We start from the raw sequence: 19,891 nt of genomic DNA on the forward strand, positions 1-19,891 counted from the left end.
TGGGCGCAGGCTTTTGGGGAATATGGTGGTGCAATAATTAAGCCTGATATTTTCTATATATCTTCAAAAATTAAAATTGCACTCACATGCATTACATTGTTTAATCCTCAAATATCTTTATAAATTACTATATTTTTAATAGATAATGCAACTCAAACTGAAAGCAGTCTAGTGACTTAGCCAAGCAAATGCTTCTAACACAGCTGTTCTCTCTTATTATTCTGAAAAAAAAAATTAAAGTTATATGGTTTTAAGAGTAAAGTTGAGAGTAAATTAATAGTAAATTTAGACACATTTATATGAGAAGAAAAATAATTCAAAGGAAATGAGGATTGGTTTATGGATCTTAACATAGTCTTGGTTTACGGATCTTAACATAGTCTTAGAAATGTGATAGATACATATATATATATTTTTTTCTTCTAAGCTAACTAAGCGAAGTCCTAAGTCTAAAAAAGTACACCAAAACATTTATTTAAGCTCAGTGTTGTTTTAAAATGTTGTCGTAAGTGGCAGAGAGATTATTTATTCTTTTTTCTTACTTTTCACCCCATTTGGTTGACAGGATCTTTCTCCAAAGAGAACTTCAGTGCACAGCCAGGAGTAACTACTTTCTAAAATACTGTCAGTGAGATAGAAATCCTACAACCCTATGGAAGAACCCCTCAGCTTCCCCTTCATTTCACATGCTGGGGAGAAGAAACAATAGTAAGTAGGCAGGTGGAATCATGACTGTTATACTATATAAGAAAATTCAGAAGTTATCTCCAGTGCAGTTCTGCCATGAAAAACTATGTAAACTTGAATGCATTATTTTATCTCTCAGCAAAATTGTTCTCATCTACAGAATAAAATCATTAGAAAAAAAAGAAAAAATAATTATAAAAATAAAAATTATGAAATACAGAAAGATAAAAAAAATCATTAGACCATGGATAGGTTCTAAGATCCCTATTACCTTTAATTTTACCTTTATAAAAGTCTGCAGAAGGGTTTTGACATGTATTTAGAGGTAATGGGGTGACTTCTAAACTATAACTTCTGTAACACTAAAAGAAAATGTTAGAAGGAGGAAGAAGAAGAAGAAAAATGTAACAGCAGAGGAACTGCAAAACATTTCCATTGTTAGCAATTTCCAAGGATGTGCAAAAAAGAAAATAGTAAAAAGCACTTAGGGGTCTTTTATTATATTGAACTTTAAAGAAAAATTATTTTATACTTACATTTAAAAGGCTGAGAAAAGCAGATAAAGAGATAGAAGCTAGAATAAGAAAATTATTTTTTGGAGAGTTAAACCGTTTTTATCAAATCTACTTAAAATTTGAAGAAAATACTTTAATTATTAGAAATAAAACAAGACAATTAAAAAGTGATGTATGGATGTCCTAAAGGAGATTTTGGTAAACAGGGTCTTCATCTAGAGTTACAGGGAAAAAATTAAGTGAAATATGTCTCCAAGACCAATTTTTAGCAAATGTATAAATAATTGAAGCAGCACTAAAAATTTTATATTTAACTTGATTATTTCAGTGATATTGCATATGTAAACATGGGACCTGAGTCATCCAACAGTCATAAAACACATTTCTGTAGTAAAAAAAAAAAAAAGATGTGGCCAATTATTTAGACTTCAAAATGTCTACATGGATCTAGAAAACAGAATTTGAACCTGCTTAGGAGGATGAGGATGAGTATTTAAGAGAGGAGAGAGGAAGAAAGAAGTCAGAAGAAACTTAAGGAATTGTATCACAATGACCTTTACACTTGTTTGCTTTCTCTCCTGAGATGGTAAACTCTGAGCGTGGTAGTTTTTATCCTGGGCATAGTTTTGCATTGCACTTGGCACCATTTTGCCACAAAATCTGCCAACATAATGAACTAAGGATCTGTGATGGCAGAAATTGAGCTAGTTGGTAGAGAAACAAAATATATATTAAAAAAATGCAGTAAAAATTAGGTGTGAGAACAGAAGTGAGGTATTCAAGAGCTAGGGTTCTAATAAAAATGGGGTGTTTTTTGTTTGTTTTTTTTAAGTCCAAGATGGGTCATGAACTCTGTAATCAAGAATCACTATTTTCATTTTTCCAAGAGTATCCAAGTTGTCAATGGACACAATAACATCTCTCTACAGGACTGGTAGGAACTTGAAGTAATATAAGTAATATAAATGCTGCTATAGAGTAAATGCTCACAAAGTATTAAGTGTTATTTTTCTTAACTGTAATTTCTACAATAAATGTCATAAGGAGTACAAAAAATTCTGAAGTTTTCTCCCCAAATGAAATATATTAAAAATACTAGGAAGTATTTTGTGTCATGAAAAAATGTCTTTGAGATTTCAAAAACGTGTCCATTTCCATTCTGAAAATTATGATATCTTAGAAATTGTACTATTCCAATTTCCAATATTGTAACGGGACTACTGTATCTACAGGGTCTGGCACATAATAAGTATTCAATAAATAATCTGTTGAATATGGGAAGTTCCTTCACTGCCATCTTAGAACTTGAGCATTTTCCTGAAAAGATTTCCCTTATTTTCCTTTTTCTTAACTAGTTCATATATTCTTTGAGAATATATTATATTCTTCATATAGTCTTTGAGAAACAGGTTGTTTGAGGAGTCATTGGTGAGAAGAAAATCTACTAGAAAAATACAATATTCTATCTTTTGGTCCATCACTGCAAGTTTCTACAAGGTACATTTTAATTTACGATTATGATAATCCTTCTCTTAGGAATCTAAAGGATGGTTCAAGCTTGCGTGTGCATTTGTGCATTTGTGTGTGAGTGTTGTAAGGAAGCAAATTCAAGAAGATTATGTAATTTGGAAGAAGAACAGTTACTTTGATTTTTTTTTTTTCTTTTCTAAGAACCAGGGTGTTGCCTTTTCTAATACCAGGTTGAGAAATCTTCCTGCAGCTGTATGGGATGTTCCTCATATAATCACAGAGCACATAATGACAATGTGAAAATGTGCTTTCAGCAAGAATATCAGAGATGGAATACAAAACATGTTTAATAACAGGTAGAAATTGGTTCTTTGGGGTATTTATTACACTGGAAGTGTCTAAAAAGCAATTTATTTGCCTGGTATCATACAATAAGTCTTTTTTTTTTTTTTTTTGGTCTCTGCTATCCTAAACTTTTTGAAGGGTCTAGTTTAATTGTTCTTAGTATGATGCCACCATACTCTTGAGGAATGAATGTTTCAAAAAAGAATGCCATCTAGAATAACTCTTAGTAGCAGAGAATATGTGTGTATGTGCACTTAATGCATTTAGTGCATAATGAAAAAACTATTCCAGATGAATTTGATTCTTACTCCCAAGAAATCATTACTCCCTCTCACTCACCACTAAATTCATGACTATGGCTTATGGTGATATTGCCAGTTGTTCATTCAACATCTAGCCAATTTTCCCTTTCCCCAGTATGTGAACTCTTACTAAACACTACATTTTCTAGTTTCTCTTCTGAAACAGGTGGCCAAATCACATTTTTAGTGAATGGAGTCTATCAAAGTCTGGTGCACATTTCTGAAAGAAATTGTGTGTTTGTTTTTTTTTTCTTAATTTGGTTCTACACCTCTTCTCTTGACTGGAATTCAACATGAGTTTGGAATGGAAGTAAATATCTTAAAGCCATGAGAGCCAATGTTGCTTGATAAAGAATAATTTTGGTGAAGCAGAAGGAGTCTGGGTTGTTGAAATTTTCTCAAGCAGCCAAATCCATGCTGGAATGCCCTAACTGGAGACTTCCTGTTATTTGAAGTAAATAAACTGGCTTCTGACTACCATGGAAGGTTTTCTACATTATGCAGATAAAGACGTATCTGTTACATAAGGTACTACTGTGTGTTTATAGATATGGAGACTTAGTCCCAAAGTATTTCATCATTTGTATCAAGTGATCTATGTACTAATAACTACTATATTTGTATCTCCATCTTGAAACTATTAACTGAATTTCTGGTTGTCATATCCAACTGTTTACTTGGTATGGTCATGTGATTGTCTAGGAGCATTATAAAGTTAACAAGCCCAACATGAAACCTCATAATTCCACTTATGCGTAGCAGAAGCTGTTCCTCCACTACAGTCCTGCAATTCTTGTTACTGACTAACCACCCATGCTGTTGTGTAGGCCAAAAATCTTGAGATCACTCTTCATTACCTTCCTTACCTTCATTACCTTTACTCATTGATTCACATGTATCAACTTACCTGTTGACTCTCTTCTAGAAAATATTCTGAAAAAAAATATATATACTCTACTATAACCATTTTTCATGACTTTCATTGCCATCACCATGATTCAAACCACTCGGACCTCTTTTATGAATTATTTTAAAATCCCCTAAATTTTATTCCTATTTCCAGCCTATCCTTCCAATGTTTGAAACAACAGGGATAGTACTACAGAGTAAATCAGTAATGTCATTTCTCTGCTCACAATCATCTTATTCAAACTAAAAATCAAAGTACTTGCAATTACAAGATCTACAAGACGTCATCCTCTTACTATTCTTATCACATTATTTTCTAACATTCTCTACCTCTCACTCCATTCTAAAGACATCTATTGGTGAGTGCCTCTAAAAGGTTAAAAAAAATGTGTTACTTCTACTCTTTTGGGTTTTCAAAGATGTCCTCATTTCAATCATTTCACTCTTTTTCAATCAAAGCTATAATTTAGTAGGTTGAAAATTTAAGTAAGTACTGTATATCAACCCATATGATGATAGATTTTCTTTTGTTTTCATCAATTCCAGTTCTGTACTACAAAGCTTGACACTTTTTTTTTTTTTTGGAAGATTTTATTTATACATTTGAGAGGGTGAGAGAAAGCATGAGAAGGGAGGTCAGAGGGAGAAGCAGACTCCCTGTGGAGCTGGGAGCCTGATGCGGGACTTGATCCTGGGACTCTGGATCACGACTTGAGCTGAAGGCAGTCGTTTAACCGACTGAGCCACCCAGGCGCCCTAGCTTGAGACTTTTTAATATGTCCACAGAAATTCCCCGTTTGTCTTCACCTTTAGGGACTAGTCTGCATCTGCTTCAAGTTACTCACCACTGTCTATAATCAGTAGCTACCTTATCTTGTGGTCTTCTGATCCCTAATATTCTTTATAACTTTCTATGGTAGCAGCAACCTATGGCTCCAGTAAGTAATATATTAATTATTTCATCACTACCCTTTATGCTATCACTTTCCATTCTAGACAATGAATAAAATATGCTTTTTTAAACCCATTCTTAAAGAGATAATTCCAAATACTGTATATTCCCTGAGGATCTATGGCTAATATTCCATTCTCCCATACTCATTTCTGATTCATTTAAGATTCTTTGGTTGTAAGTTTACAAAAGATTATCAGAAGTCTAAAAAACTCATTCAAAGACCATAAGATCAGGTTTATAAATCAGCAACAAAGCAGGACTAAGCAAAGAGCATTATGGAGTATTCAGAATGGTTTCCTAGTAGGAACAATCTTGTTAAGTCTTCATCATGGAATGAGGGAAGGAAAGAAGGAAGGAAAGAAGGAAAAGAAAGAAAGAAATCTAAACATTACTTAGTGGGTCAGTTGCTCAAAATTCAAAGACACAAAGGAGAGGATTCTGTTAGTTGAACCTAGTTACAGATCAACCTCTGGTTCTGATCCTAGTGAAAGAACATATGTATCTGGCTCTCTGGCATCCATAATAGAGGGTTTTATCAACCTACCCAAATGGAGGACAGAATTACCAAAGGATATATGCCTGCTGCTTAGAGGGGGTGAAAAAAAATTGGGGTGATCAAAAGATACCAAAGAACTACCATAGAGATCCTATTCAACACTGGTGTCATAAACAGCACATGGCTACTATTAAAATTACTATTTTAGTATTGCTGGTTAAGAGTTTCCTCGTCTTGGGGCACCTGGGTGGCTCAGTTGGCTAAGTGTCTGCCTTTGGCTCAGGTCACGATCCCAGGTCCTGAGATCAAGCCCCATGTCGAGCGCTCTGCTTGGTGGGGAGCTTGCTTCTCCCTCTCCTTCTGCCTGTCACTCTGCCTGCTTGTGCTCTGTCAAATAAATAGATAAAATCTTAAAAAAAAAAAGAATTTCCTCATTAATGTTATATTACTTCTTAATACTTGAAACCTTCTCTATGGGAGAACAAGCAAATATAATTTTTTTTTAAGATTTTATTTATTTATTTGACAGAGAGAGATCACAAGTAGGCAGACAGGCAGGCAGAGAGAGAGAGAGGAGGAAGCAGGCTCCCTGCTGAGCAGAGAGCCCAATGTGGGACTCGATCCCAGGACCCTGAGATCATGACCTGAGCCGAAGGCAGCGGCTTAACCCACTGAGCCACCCAGGCGCCCGCAAATATAATTTTTTTATAGAGACTAAAAGAAGACATGGCCAAAACAAAATGTGGTTTAAAAAACCTTCAGGAATTTAAGAAAATCTTCTTTTCGTTTAAAGATTTTATTTATTTATTTGACAGACAGAGATCACAAGCAGGCAGAGGCAGGCAGAGAGAGAGGAGGAAGCAGGCTCCCTGCTGAGCAGAGAGCCTGATGCAGGACTCGATCCCAGGACCCTGAGATCATGATCTGAGCTGAAGGCAAAGGCTTTAACCCACTGAGCCATCCAGGCGCCCTGAAAATGTTTTTTTCATAACAAAGTATACAATGTGAATAAAAGTGCCATCCTGAGAATGAAAGTCTGTTATTATTTCCAATCAGGGAAAATAGTTAATGTAAAACAAATAGCTGATGAAACTCTTATCATATATTAACTAATGGAACTACTGCTATGTATTTTTAGATTTATATATTCTATTCTTTCATAATTACTTTCACTTATGTCTGTTTTTTTCCTTAATCCATGTAATCTACTAGAGCCACAAAAAGTTAAAATAAATAAACGATCCTGCTTACTCTCTCCACTTTGAAAAGGCAAAAAACAAAAAAAAACAAAAACAAAACAAAAACAAAAAACAAAAAACCTCATAGAAAATTGGAAACATTAATTTTATGCTAACAGGACTCATAACCATACTTAATTTTTGATATCTTTATTAAACTGAGCAATTTGGGGGAGAGATTTTGAAGGACAAAGTTTTGACCCCTATAGCCAGACGCATTAAACTTTTCCTTAAAAACACTCTCATCTTACTAAAGACAAATAGCAGGAGTGAAGAATGATGTTATATAAGCAAGCAAAACATGTCTCCTATTGTCAAATTTTACCTATAGGAACAAGTAGAAAACACGATCATTTCCAGAAAGTATTTGATAAAATTATAATATCTTAAACTAACATAATGGTCCTTCCTGTCCTCCTGTGGATCTTTAGTCTTTTGAAGCCCACAGATCTTCTCTTATTTTTACCATGATAAAGATGTTGTTTATTTTTTATCCTAATTGCATAAGAAAAATAGGATCCCCAATGAAGTAAAACCAATGATTCTTCATTGTTTCATAAATATAATCATAGAATATCTAACTTATCTATCTTTACAATATGAAGAGCTGACACCAGTTTATTCATTGACCTGACACACTCTAGTAAATATATTCTGTTGTTTTTTTAAAAAGGCTAAATAAAGAGTTAAAAATATTTGAAAAGATGGGAAATTTGATTCTGATCATTATATTCTGTTTAGTAAGTTCAAAGAAGGGAAAACTTCAGTTAATACATGTAAAGTCTATCAAAGATTATCTGTTTCAGATGAGCAAAGGAAAGGTATCAGTCATTTTAAAAAAGGGTAAGTCAGGTGGAGGCATATAGAGAGTGTCATAGAAATGACAGAGGTTTGGTTGTATGCAAATTAAATTCTTGAGGTTTACTTTCTTTATGAAAAAAATAGTGACATTTGACTCATTGTGTTTTTTTTTTTTTTAAAGATTTTATTTAGTTATTTGAGAGAGAGAGACAGTGAGAGAGAGCATGAGAGGGGAGAAGGTCAGAGAGCGAAGCAGACTCCCCATGGAGCTGGGAGCCTGATGTGGGACTCGATCCCGGGACTCCAGGATCACGCCCTGAGCCGAAGGCAGTCGTCCAACCAACTGCGCCACCCAGGCATCCCAGACTCATTGTGTTTTTATGTGGAGATATATATATATATATATATATATATATATATATATATAATATTGTATATAAGAGAATATACTGAATATCTGTGATCAACACAGGAGATGAGTTTTCTAATCTTCCTTCCTTCTAATCTGTATTGTTTTGCAAAAGCTGCAAAGATAAAGTAACAATTCTCAGTCCCCCCTGGAATTCTGGATATGATGCATATTTGGTAAATTCATGCATTTGCTCAGTATTTGATGGAAGTCAGGGGTCATCTTTCTGCTGGTGGGAAATTTTGACCATCTGCGCTCTCCTGGATATATTTGATTTTTCTGTGGCAGTATTAGCAGACATGTAGCATAACATCACTGGCTTTCTGTATGTCTGACAAGACACAGAGCTGCAGTTAGTGACAAAGGTCTGCAGAGGTATGGCATGGTCTGGAGCTGGAACAGCTGCTGATCATGGTGACGTCCAGCTTTTATGGGGTTCCTGACTGTGGCAGTGCCCTTGTGATTACTCCAGCTGCCAGCTGTAGGAATAGCTTCCCAATTCCCTGTCCAGTTCTCAAATGTAGAAAAGACAGTGGCTTTCTTTGTGGGTTGGTAGTCATTTGTGACCATCCAACCGAGATTTTACTACTTACACCCTCAAATAAAATCCCTTTTTAAGTAGCTTATGGGGATAAACGTGCTCTGAAAAGGAACCTGGATCCACACAGTGCTGAGCAGACACTGATGCACGGTTGATAATGAATGGCAACGTTAAACCTGTAAAAGCATTACACGTGTATACAAAAGAAGGTTCATTTAAAATTGTAAGTGCCCTGGGTTATGACATTGGGGAGGGTATGTGCTATGGTGAGTGCTGTGAATTATGTAAGACTGATGAATCACACATGTACCTCTGAAGTAAAAATATGTTATATGTTAATTTAAACAATTAAAAAAATTGTAAGTGCAACAAAATTCCTCAGGATGTTCTGAATGAACTTATTAAGTTTAAAAATCTCCAACTATTCTCTTTCTTTTTATCAAATCAAACATTATATACTAAAATATAATTGAACAGTGGATGCAGTATAAATTAATTCTGTCTGAATATAAATTTTGGTTCTAATCATTATACAATTGTATGTAGGTGTTCTTTTTAGCAAATCCAGATAAGGAAGTTACCTATGAGTATAGTCTATTGAAAGTTCTCTGAAGAATGGTTTGATAGGTTGAATGGGTGATATAAACATTTAAGTAACATGCTCTCAAACATACATAGAGTGAGATAAGTTGTATCAAATTCAAATGCAATGTAGAAATATAACTTTAATAAAGAAGTTAAATCTGAGCAACTTATATATTGAAACCAACTATGTCCTTTTTCTCTAAAGAAGTTTACATTAACTTATGGCTACACGTGCGTAGTCTACATTTGATTGCTCCCACGTTATTTGAAAGTCTCAAAACAACACTGAATGTGCTTAAAAACACGTGTTGCTGCTAATGTCCCTTGGGAAAACAACTATAGTAAGTCGCCTTGTGGTCATCAAGAAGAAAGTCAGCTTAAACAGCAATAACCAGCATATGTATAATAAAGACAGGAAAACTGAAAGTTTTTGGCTTCTGCCTCCAACAAAGTAACAGGAAATGAACAGTTCAGGACATATGGGCAAACTAAATATTCCACTCTAATCTTTGCCTAAATCAAGAATTATTGCACAGGATACACTTCATGCTGCTCATTTAAAGCAACTATAATCACCAATATTGCAATGTGTCATTTCTATAAGCAATGCTTTTGTATCAGGTTATTAAAGACAAATGGCTTCCATTGTTTTATGTATTTTCAGACTACTACTCAAGTTTCATATATTCCAAAATTCCTAAAAATAAGGCAAATATATACTTTTTGGTTCATTACATTTATACGATGAAAATATAATCTAAAATCTTATAAGTTCCATCAAAGTCTGCATCCTGAATCATTGATGTAAAATTTTAAATTGGATAGGATCTTGCAGCTTATCATGCCCTTCCCCCTTCCCCCGAAAAAACGAACAACTTCAGAATAGGCAATTAATTAAGAATCTAATGAAGATCAAACCTATTGTGGGTTCATCAGCGATTTTCTTAAGTAGGCCACAATTATGGGCATTTATCTAGAAACATATATTTTCTTTACCTCTCTATCTTTATCTCCACCTAGTGTCTTACATGTAAGTTCATAGGAGGTACTTTCGCAAAGCAAAACTCTGTTACAGCAATGCACAGGGATTTCTTTTTTTTAATTTTAACTTCTATAGCCACAACTTTTGAAGTTAAGGCTAAGTAAAGAGAGAGGAAATCTTATGCATCTGAAACCTGAATGGATTTACCCACTGTCCTACTCAAGGGCTAGTGCTGGTCTTCCCTTTGTCCCCACTGGGACCACTAGCGTGACAAGAACTCTATCTTGTTTTGGATCTTCCGCTCTGAACCAGAGTACGGGTAATCAAGGAAAAGACACGAGTAGTCTGTGCAAGGTAGTTAGAAAGGGCTCAGGAGAATGTTGGAGAAAAGGCAAGTTCTCTTTTTGCTAGACAATTTGGGTACCAAATGGGACACTCTGAATAGATAAGAAGGCAACTAATGGGGTTCTGAGTTCCTCAACACTGGATGGGAAAAGATGGTCTGCAGACCTTGGTCTGCTTCTGTCAGAATTCCCTGTTCTCGATGTGCAGAGATCGTGCTCAGCCGTTCTGAATATTGACTCCACTACTTTCTCCAGGACTCATTAGGGCCAGCCCTTTAATACGATGACCTCTAGACACATGCTAAGGACAGAATTTCCCTTTCTGTCCAGGTGACATTTACCTCTTCTCCCCAAGGAGCAGATAGAAGTGATTTTGCCCCCCCACCCAATTCTCTTTTTAATCTATTACCAAACTCCATCCTGGAGAAAAGCTAGAGCTTTGGAGGGAAGGGGGTTGGGGAGATGGGTGAGGACATGTATTACATGGAGCACTGGGTGTGGTCATAAACAATGAATCTTGGAACACTGAAAAAATAAAATTAAATAAATAAATAAACAAAATGAAAAGCATATCTGTGGGGGACACCTGGGTGGCTCAGTCGGTTGGGTGTCTGCCTTCTACTCAAGTCATGATTTTGAGGCTGAGCCCCACATAGGGCGCCCTGCTCAGTGGGGAGACTGCTTCTCCCTCTTCCTTTCCCTCTGTCACTCCCTGCTTATGTTTGCTCTCTCAAATAAATAAATACAATTTAAAAAATAATAGAAGGTATATATGTGAACTATAAAAGTATTTGTGTGCTTGTTTGTATGGTTTTTTCATGCTAATAACTTTTCATGCTAATAATACTGATGTTTCTCCAACAATGATAATGCTAAGTGACTATAAGATGCTGAATGATGATGAATAAAAAAACACACACAAAAAAAACAAAACATGGTGATTAATATTTCAAGACACATTTCCCTGTCTATATAAGTAGAAAATTTCTTTTTGTTAACCTAAAGCCACTGAGGATTATGAAACTCCCACTTCAGCCACAGAAGCCTTAACTTTCATTTATAGACATTCTATAGCAGAATTTGGTGGAAGTCATCAGCAGGACGTTCATCTTGAAGAAGATGGCATCTTCATGTTTTCACGGACTTAGGAACTAGCTCATAGAAATAGCCTAAGGTCCTGAAATGTTTTTAGGAAATGGTGACTTTAATCACTATGTTTAGAGTGATTTCTGACAAAGAGATTAAAACTTTTTCGTGACTGTTCTATCAATACAGACAGAAGCAGTGTTAAGCTTGACAAGAAATAGTGTGAGTAATTGAAACCAGTAAGAAGACAATGCAGAAGTGATTAGTTTGTGTGAAATAGACGAGTACCGAGGTGTGCACATAACCATGGCTTCTTAAGCAACTCACCAATATTCTGGTGAGGCAAATATCAGGATCATGTTATGAGTGCCCACTTTTCTATCTTCCCACGTGTCCATTATTAGAGGCTCTCCCGACCACAGACCTATTTAATCTTTTTAACAGTATTCTGCGTCTGTAAGATCTCCTCCATATTTGAGATTACTGAACTACAACACAAAGTAGTCAAGATCACCCAGCAAATGTAAAAACCCAAATCCTCCACACATTCTCCAGACTCCAAGTTTCATGCTGTTGGCATGACCTCACAACTGCCTCTGGGACCGCGAGTACCACGAGAACACGTGCTGCGAGCCGTCTGTCCCTGACAAGAGACTCGCTTCAAGTAATAATCATAGACATGTACTGACCACGTACCACAAACTCCTGCAAGCACTTTGCATGCATTATTTTTATTTAATCCTCTGAGTAATCTAAAAAGACAGTCACCATTGTCTGCTGAAGGAACCCGAAGCTAAAAATGGTTCAATAACTTCCTAAGGTCACATACTTATACCTATGGTACATGAGACATAGGCAGTCTACCTCCATACACTTACTATGAAACATTAAGTTATAGACCAAAAGATAATGTTGAAAATGTCCACCGTCTTCCTTTCTAGACTTTCGGGGAACATTTGTATTATTATATGCATTGTCATATGTGTTCTCTCCACAAACTTTTTTTTTTTTACCAAACTTATGAATGAAATAATTGTCAATTTCATTAGAAAAAGATTGGATTTAAGAATATATGTTGCACTAATTTCACCTATAGTCTGTAAGTGTATGGACTCCAGATGTAATTATGCTAAATGCAGATAGTGTATTTGATTTGGTAGCTTTGCTTATGTAGGTATTTATTATTTTTCCATGTCTATATTTCCTTAATACTATAAGATATAATGATTAGGGGCGCCTGGGTAGCTCAGTGGGTTAAAGCCTCTGTCTTCAGCTCAGGTCATGATCCCAGAGTCCTGGGATCAAGCCCCACATCGGAGTCTCTGCTCAGCTGGAAGCCTGCTTCTCCATCTCTCTCTCTGCTGCCTCTCTGCCTACTTTGATCTGTCAAATAAATAAATAAATTCTTTAAAACAATAAAAAAAAGATATAATGATTAATTATTGCAAGGCAAACATTTTCTGTTGCAAATTGGAACCCCGGGGAAGCATGCTCTGAGTCAAGAGATTATCCTGCAGTAAGCATATGAGGGAGTAGTACCTTGGTACCAACACCTGTGGAAACAGTTGCTGAGGGAGAATTTGACCTTGATGGGTGACAACAAAGATCTCAGTCTGCCTCAAGAGGGACACTGAAGCCATTTGGCTCTTCAGATGTGGCAGGCAGAGCGGACTTCCATACTCCTACAACAAGCAGTCATTAGATAGAGGCTACCCACAAGAAGGAGGCATGGCCGCGGACCAGGCAGCAATCCGTAGGGAAGAAAATTTCCAACAGGACTGAGGGCTGCGGGCCAGCAGTACTCACAAAGCTGGAGCAGTAAGGCTAGGTTTCTCATTCTTTGAAATGGGAGCTACAAATAAGTAAAGGGTCAAATCTAGAACAAATTAATAAACGTGACAAGAAATGCCTTCCTTAAAAAAAAAAAAAAGATAAAAGGGGGAGAGAAATGCCTTCCTTAAAACAGAACATCAACTAACAGATTTAGAAAGGATGATATAATGAGAAAATCACCATGTGGCAGCCATCATATTAACCACTGATTCAAATAACAACCATCAAGGGACTCTAAAACTAGGGAATATGGTTTTGATAAGAATTACATTATTCACGAAGCTTCAAATTAGATCCCCCCAAATACTTAAAAATTGCAAGGTGAAAAGAGTTCATTCATACTGGCTAAGACTGGCCCATTATTCAAGTGATCAGAGATAAAATAACTTTGGTGGGCTACTTGATATTATGTACTACCTCACAGGAGTAAGAAGATGGCAACACTTCTGTACTATTTCTACCAGAAAAAGCATCACCTGAAATTATACTTGAAGAAATATTAGACTAATCCAAATTGAGAGAAATTCTACAAAGAAATTGGTCTATAATTTTCAAAATTGTTAAATTTATGAAGATCAAGGAAGGTCAGAACCATCCCAAATGAGGGATACTGAAGAGAAATGAAAGTTAAAGGCAATAATTGAGAGTTGGATCCTTTTTCTATAAAATACATAATTGGACAGTTGGTAAAATTTCAGTGAGGCCCCCTGGTGAGGGATGGATATATGAGAATTCTTTGTACTACTCTTTCACTTTATCAGTAAGTTTGAAATATGTCAAATAAAAAGGAAAAATTTAAGAAAGAAAAAAACAGATGTAGTCTTTTGAGTTCCTAGGATAAAATAAATGACAATTATAAATCAAAGCAAAAATACTTTTGGCTTGCAAAATTCTTTGAAAATTTGTTGATTATTTGCAGTTTACCACATTAATGGAGTCAAGTCTTATTTATGCCTGATTCTAAAAGGAAATAATTTATAATTCATAAGAAGCGGATACGCACTCACTTTTAATTCCATTTTCAGATTCACTCTGCTCTGTTTCCCAATCCCATGGCATCTTGAGATATGGAATGTATATGAAGAAAGGTTTTGTTGCTAATTTGTTTGTGAGTACTATTTCCTTTGATATTTTATGACCTACTACATCGTTAATATGATCAGCACAGAGCTTTCAGTATTAGATGTTATTTAAAAATTTATATAAGTTGAAAAAACTTCCTATTAGCGTAGTACAGGAAATAGGAAGCATTATAAAGCAAATGGTTGAGGCAACAGAGAAATAAGGAATAAGAAGCAAAACAAGAGAGCCACTATATATGTATATGAATATATTAAATATATATATATATTCATTCATAACCATTCAACCTATGGGAGAACATATCTTTAACAGAAAATGAGAGAAGTTAGAGAATTTTTTTTTTTTGCTAAGTATAATTTTACTAGTATATAACCTTCATTTTGTTACCATTAGGCCTTGACAGCACTAGGCTATTGCAGAAACAAACCCATTCTTCAACTTTTAGTATAACTGGAGAGAATCAAAACAATTTATTCATAACCTTGACTTTTATCACCCTTTGAAGAGATTCCTTAAGAGGCTCTGACTGAGCATGTTGCATGTATTATCATATTTAATCCTCATTGTAGAGAACATATATATTATTACGTCTATGTTACTGAGGATTAGAGATAATAGTAGTTATGCAGTCTGACCAAGGCCACACAGTAGTACAGCAAATGATTGCACATGGGCAGAATTATTCCTGAACAGTTTCCTTAACCCCACATAGGAGAATAAATGTCTGTGTTGATTTGAAATTAACAAAATGATTTTACATTTCTTGCCCACTTTTCCATGAATCTTTGTGTGTTTGGTCACTTTGGTTTTCAAAGGCTTAATATTCTATATGTTATTGAACTTTATAAATATGCATCATACTCCTAGTACAGATATTAATAATTTCAAGAAATAAAAGGTGATGCAATTTGAACAAGATAAATTTATTGAGAGCATAGTAAATATGGAAATCTTCCACATTTAGATGCAAAAACTTTTAATATATGTGCTATTGTATAATGTTATTTATAATGTACAATATTTTATATATGATTATATAATACATTATGTATAAATAAATGTTGTTTTATTGTATATAGCAACATATATAGGTATATATATATGCATACACACACACATATAGAGATAGGTAGATGTTTCAATATAAGGAATTAGGTCTGTGTACATTTTACACATGTGTGCTTTTTTTTTTTTTCACACATGTACTTTTTAAGGTACCTACAACAGCAGATCTCCTACACAAATTTAAACTGCTGGAGTTAAAGGGCATATAGAAAGCCAAGACTAGATCATCACTTTACGACTTACCAAGTTTTGGTGGTAGGATTTTTTCCCCTCTCTAATAAATAATATAACTACATGTTTCTAGAGGGAATTTAACATTTAATGGTCGAGAGTTGGCTTGTTCTTTTCCTAAGTAAACAGAGAACCTCTCAGCCCTCCTTCAGATTCATAACCACCATTCTACATGTGGTGTTCTGCAATTCAACAGCCTTTTGCCAGAAAGAATGCAATTACATACAATTTCCCATTTGGATTCCGATCTATTGACATAAGGTAGAGGTACCGGACAGGTAAATTCTAATCATAATTTCAGAGGGCTTAAGTCTTATTTCAGATTTGGAACTAGAAGGAACTATACAAAAATCCGGTCATCCTCTTATAGTTAGGTCTGTTAAACTCTTGAGTAACTATTATGGCCAAGCTTCATAAAGTAAAGTAGAGACTGAACAAAGCAGAGGAAAAAAGATTTCTTTTTGCATGTATCATCTTCACTGAACTCTCATTTCTCCATATTGTCCATAAACGGTGTTCATTTAATGTTTGAGTGTCCAGGATGGATTTGCCAGACACTGTGAAACCCTAATGCTTCGACATCCACCTAAGCAGCTGATGTCAGCTTTCGCGGTCTGCGGAAGATGTACTGCATTTGTGAAAGAGCTGTTCTTCAGGACTGAAAAGAGACTGAGGAATCAATTGTGAATGGACTTGGGAAGCTTTGTTTGTTCAGTTCATAAACAGTTTGAAAAGTTTGAATCTTGCCCAGAACACTTCGGCTTAGAGTAAGCTGTGTTAAATTTGTAAAAACAAGCTTAGTTTTCACATTGTCCCTCACTGTTGCAGTATGACAAATATTTTCCTTTTGATATTTAAAATTTTTTTTGGCTGTGTCACCCAGATATGCTGTAAAATATCTCTGTTTGCCTTTGATGATCAAAAAGTCATTTATACTATATAAAATATTTTCCTAACGAGTGCAAATTTTACCAAAGAACAAACTTGTTATGTTCATTTAAGAGTGCCTTGTATTTTTTAAAAAGACCCATTTTCTAGAACAGTTCTAGGTTTACAGAAAAATTGAGAAGATTAACCTAGAGAATCCCCACTTAGCCAATGTCCAGTTTCCCATATTATTAACAATGCATATTACCATGGTAAACTTGCCACAACTAGTAAACCAGGGTTGATTCATTATTACTAATTAAAGTCCACAGTTATTCAGATTTCCTTAGTTTTTACCTAATGTCTATTTATGTTCCAGGGCCCTGCCCAGGATATAACATCACATTCAGTTTTCAGGTGTTCTTAGTCTCCTTCCGGTTGTTCTAGTTTGTCAGACTCCCTTGTTTTTGATGACCATGAGAATCTTAAGGAGTACTAGTCAAGCATTTTGTAAAATGTCCCTCATGGAGAATTGTCTGATGTTTCTCTCATTATTAGATTGTAGGTATGGATTTCAGGGATGAAAAAAATCACAGAGGTAATTACCATTTTCAATACATTCTACATGGATACACAGTATCAGTATAATTTATCAAACGTTACTATTCACCTCGATCACTTGGCTGAGACAGTATTTGTCAAGTTTCTCCACAATGTTATTCTTTCTTTTCCCCCATTTCTAAATTGAAATTTTTAGAAGTGAGTCTCTACAGTTTACCTTTAATGAGTGGGGATTTACTCCTTGAGGAGAGAGTACTTCCATACTTTATTATTTTCTCTGTTAGGGAGATCTGTCTCTTCTTTATCACTTGTTTACTTATTCAATAATTTACTTTTATCAGTATGAACTCATGAATATTTATTTATTGCATGGGGTTTCAGTCTAATACTATCTTATTTTCTTGCTCAAATTCCGCCAGCTTTGGCCATTGGAGGCTCTTCTGTTTGGCTCCGATGTCCCTATACCATGTACCCATCAATGTAGGGGTAGGCTTTGCTACTGTTTCAGCACTGACTTTCTTCCTGTTATTACAAGAAGATCTAGGCTCATCTTAAATCTTTTCTGCCCCAGTCCTAGGATCAGTTGTTTATTCAGAGAGTCCTGGTGTTAGAAATCAAGATTTGGGGGCACCTAGGTGGCTCAGACAGTTCAGTATCTGACTCTTGGTTTCAGCTCAGGTCACGATCTCAGGGTCGTGAGATTGAGCCCCGTGAAGGGCTCCATGCTCAGTGGGGAGATTCTCTCTCTCTCTCTGCCCCTCTCTCTGCTTGTGTTTTCTTTCTCTCAAATAAATAAATAAATCTTCAAAAAAAAAATATAAAGATCTAGTTACATTTGTTGCTACTGGTTTAAAATAGCCCTAGGCCCTTTTAGCTGATAGAGAAAAGAAATTTGTTTGTATACTAACCTGTACATACACGTATCTATAGATACTGCTATATGTAACCATCTCTAAGCATATTGAGCTAAACATGAATTCATACTATGTCTCTAAACCTAAAACACTACCACGTGGATCATTTTACCTTTCTTTCTTTGATTTACCGTGAACTCACTCTATAACATAAAGACAACCCTACAATACACTCTACAACACAAACACTATTTGCTGTTTACTTAATTGTTTAGTTCCAATATTTATAAATAACAGTATCAGATGAGAAACAACTTCATCAACTAGAATACAGTGAGAATGTCTTGTTCGCCTCTAGTTATGGGCTTCACTCATTTTCTAAGTGACTTGGCTCATCACCTGTGTCCACACTCCCGCTCATATTCAGTAATTTTGTTTCATGTATTTGTGATACATTTAGATCCTCTTGTCAAAGCCTGGGTTCCTTACTTGAATTTCCTCAACTTCCCCCCATTTTTTTTTTTTTTTACTTGTATACATTGAAGCTAACTTTTGTGTTGTTAAAATTATATAGGTTTAAAAAAAAATTATATAGGTTTTCCAGGGTTGGAAATTGAGGAGTGGAAATTCATCCTTTCACCTCCTTACATGTGGGTTTTCAATAATTGATTCAAGGTGGAGTTTAAGTTTTGGGCAGGGGGTGCATGTTGACTGATAACTTACAAACTAATGGGCTCTGATTGATGAGTAGCTACTCATTTGAGTTCCTTCCATTTGACCTAATTTAACTGGTGAAATTTAAATTAAGTTTATGAGCTCATCTTCAAAACTCATGCTAAAAGCTTTTCAGCTGTTCTAAATGGGATTAATATCAGGATGTATATAAGAAGATCACATCAGTGGATGAGAGATATTTAATCTCTTGTTTGCTTAATAAGTTGTAAAAGTTGTAAAATAAATTGGGAAAATTTATATGGGTTTTGACATATGCATAATATCATATTTCCATGACAGGATCACACAGAATGGTGTTATTGCCATAAACAAACAAACACAAAACAAAAAAAAAAAATCCCAAATACCGTTCTAGTTTACCCTTTCCTCCCCCCTAGAACTTCTGACCTTTTAATCTTTTTTAGTTTTTTCTTTTCTGGAATGTCATATAGTTGGAATAAAACAATATGTAGCTTTCTCTGACTGGATTCATTCACTAATCACTCTGCATTTAAGGGTTATTTTGTCTTTTCATAGCTTAATGGCTCATTTATTTTATTATTGAATATGACTCCAATATCTATTGTATCACAGACTGTTTATCCATTCAGCTACTGAAGGACATACTGGTTGCTTGCCGTTTTTGGCAATTGTGAATAAAACTGCTACCTACAGGGGCACCTGGGTGGCTCAGTGGATTAAGCCGCTGCCTTCGGCTCAGGTCATGATCTCAGGGTCCTGGGATTGAGCCCCGCATCGGGCTCTTTGCTCAGGGGGGAGCCTGCTTCTCTCTCTCTCTGCCTGACTCTCTGCCTACTTGTGATCTCTCTCTCTCTGTCAAATAAATAAATAAAATCTTAAAAAAAAAAAAAAAAACTGGTACCTACATTTACATGCCATTACGTGTGTGTGTGTGTGTGTGTATAAGTTGAGTAAATACCTGGGTGTGTGATTGCTGAATTATGAAATAAGATGATGTTTATTTTTTAGGAAATGGACAAACTATGATCCTATTCTA

Source organism: Neovison vison, chromosome 5 (genome assembly GCF_020171115.1).
Source record: "Neovison vison isolate M4711 chromosome 5, ASM_NN_V1, whole genome shotgun sequence".
Lineage (NCBI taxonomy): Eukaryota > Metazoa > Chordata > Mammalia > Carnivora > Mustelidae > Neogale > Neogale vison.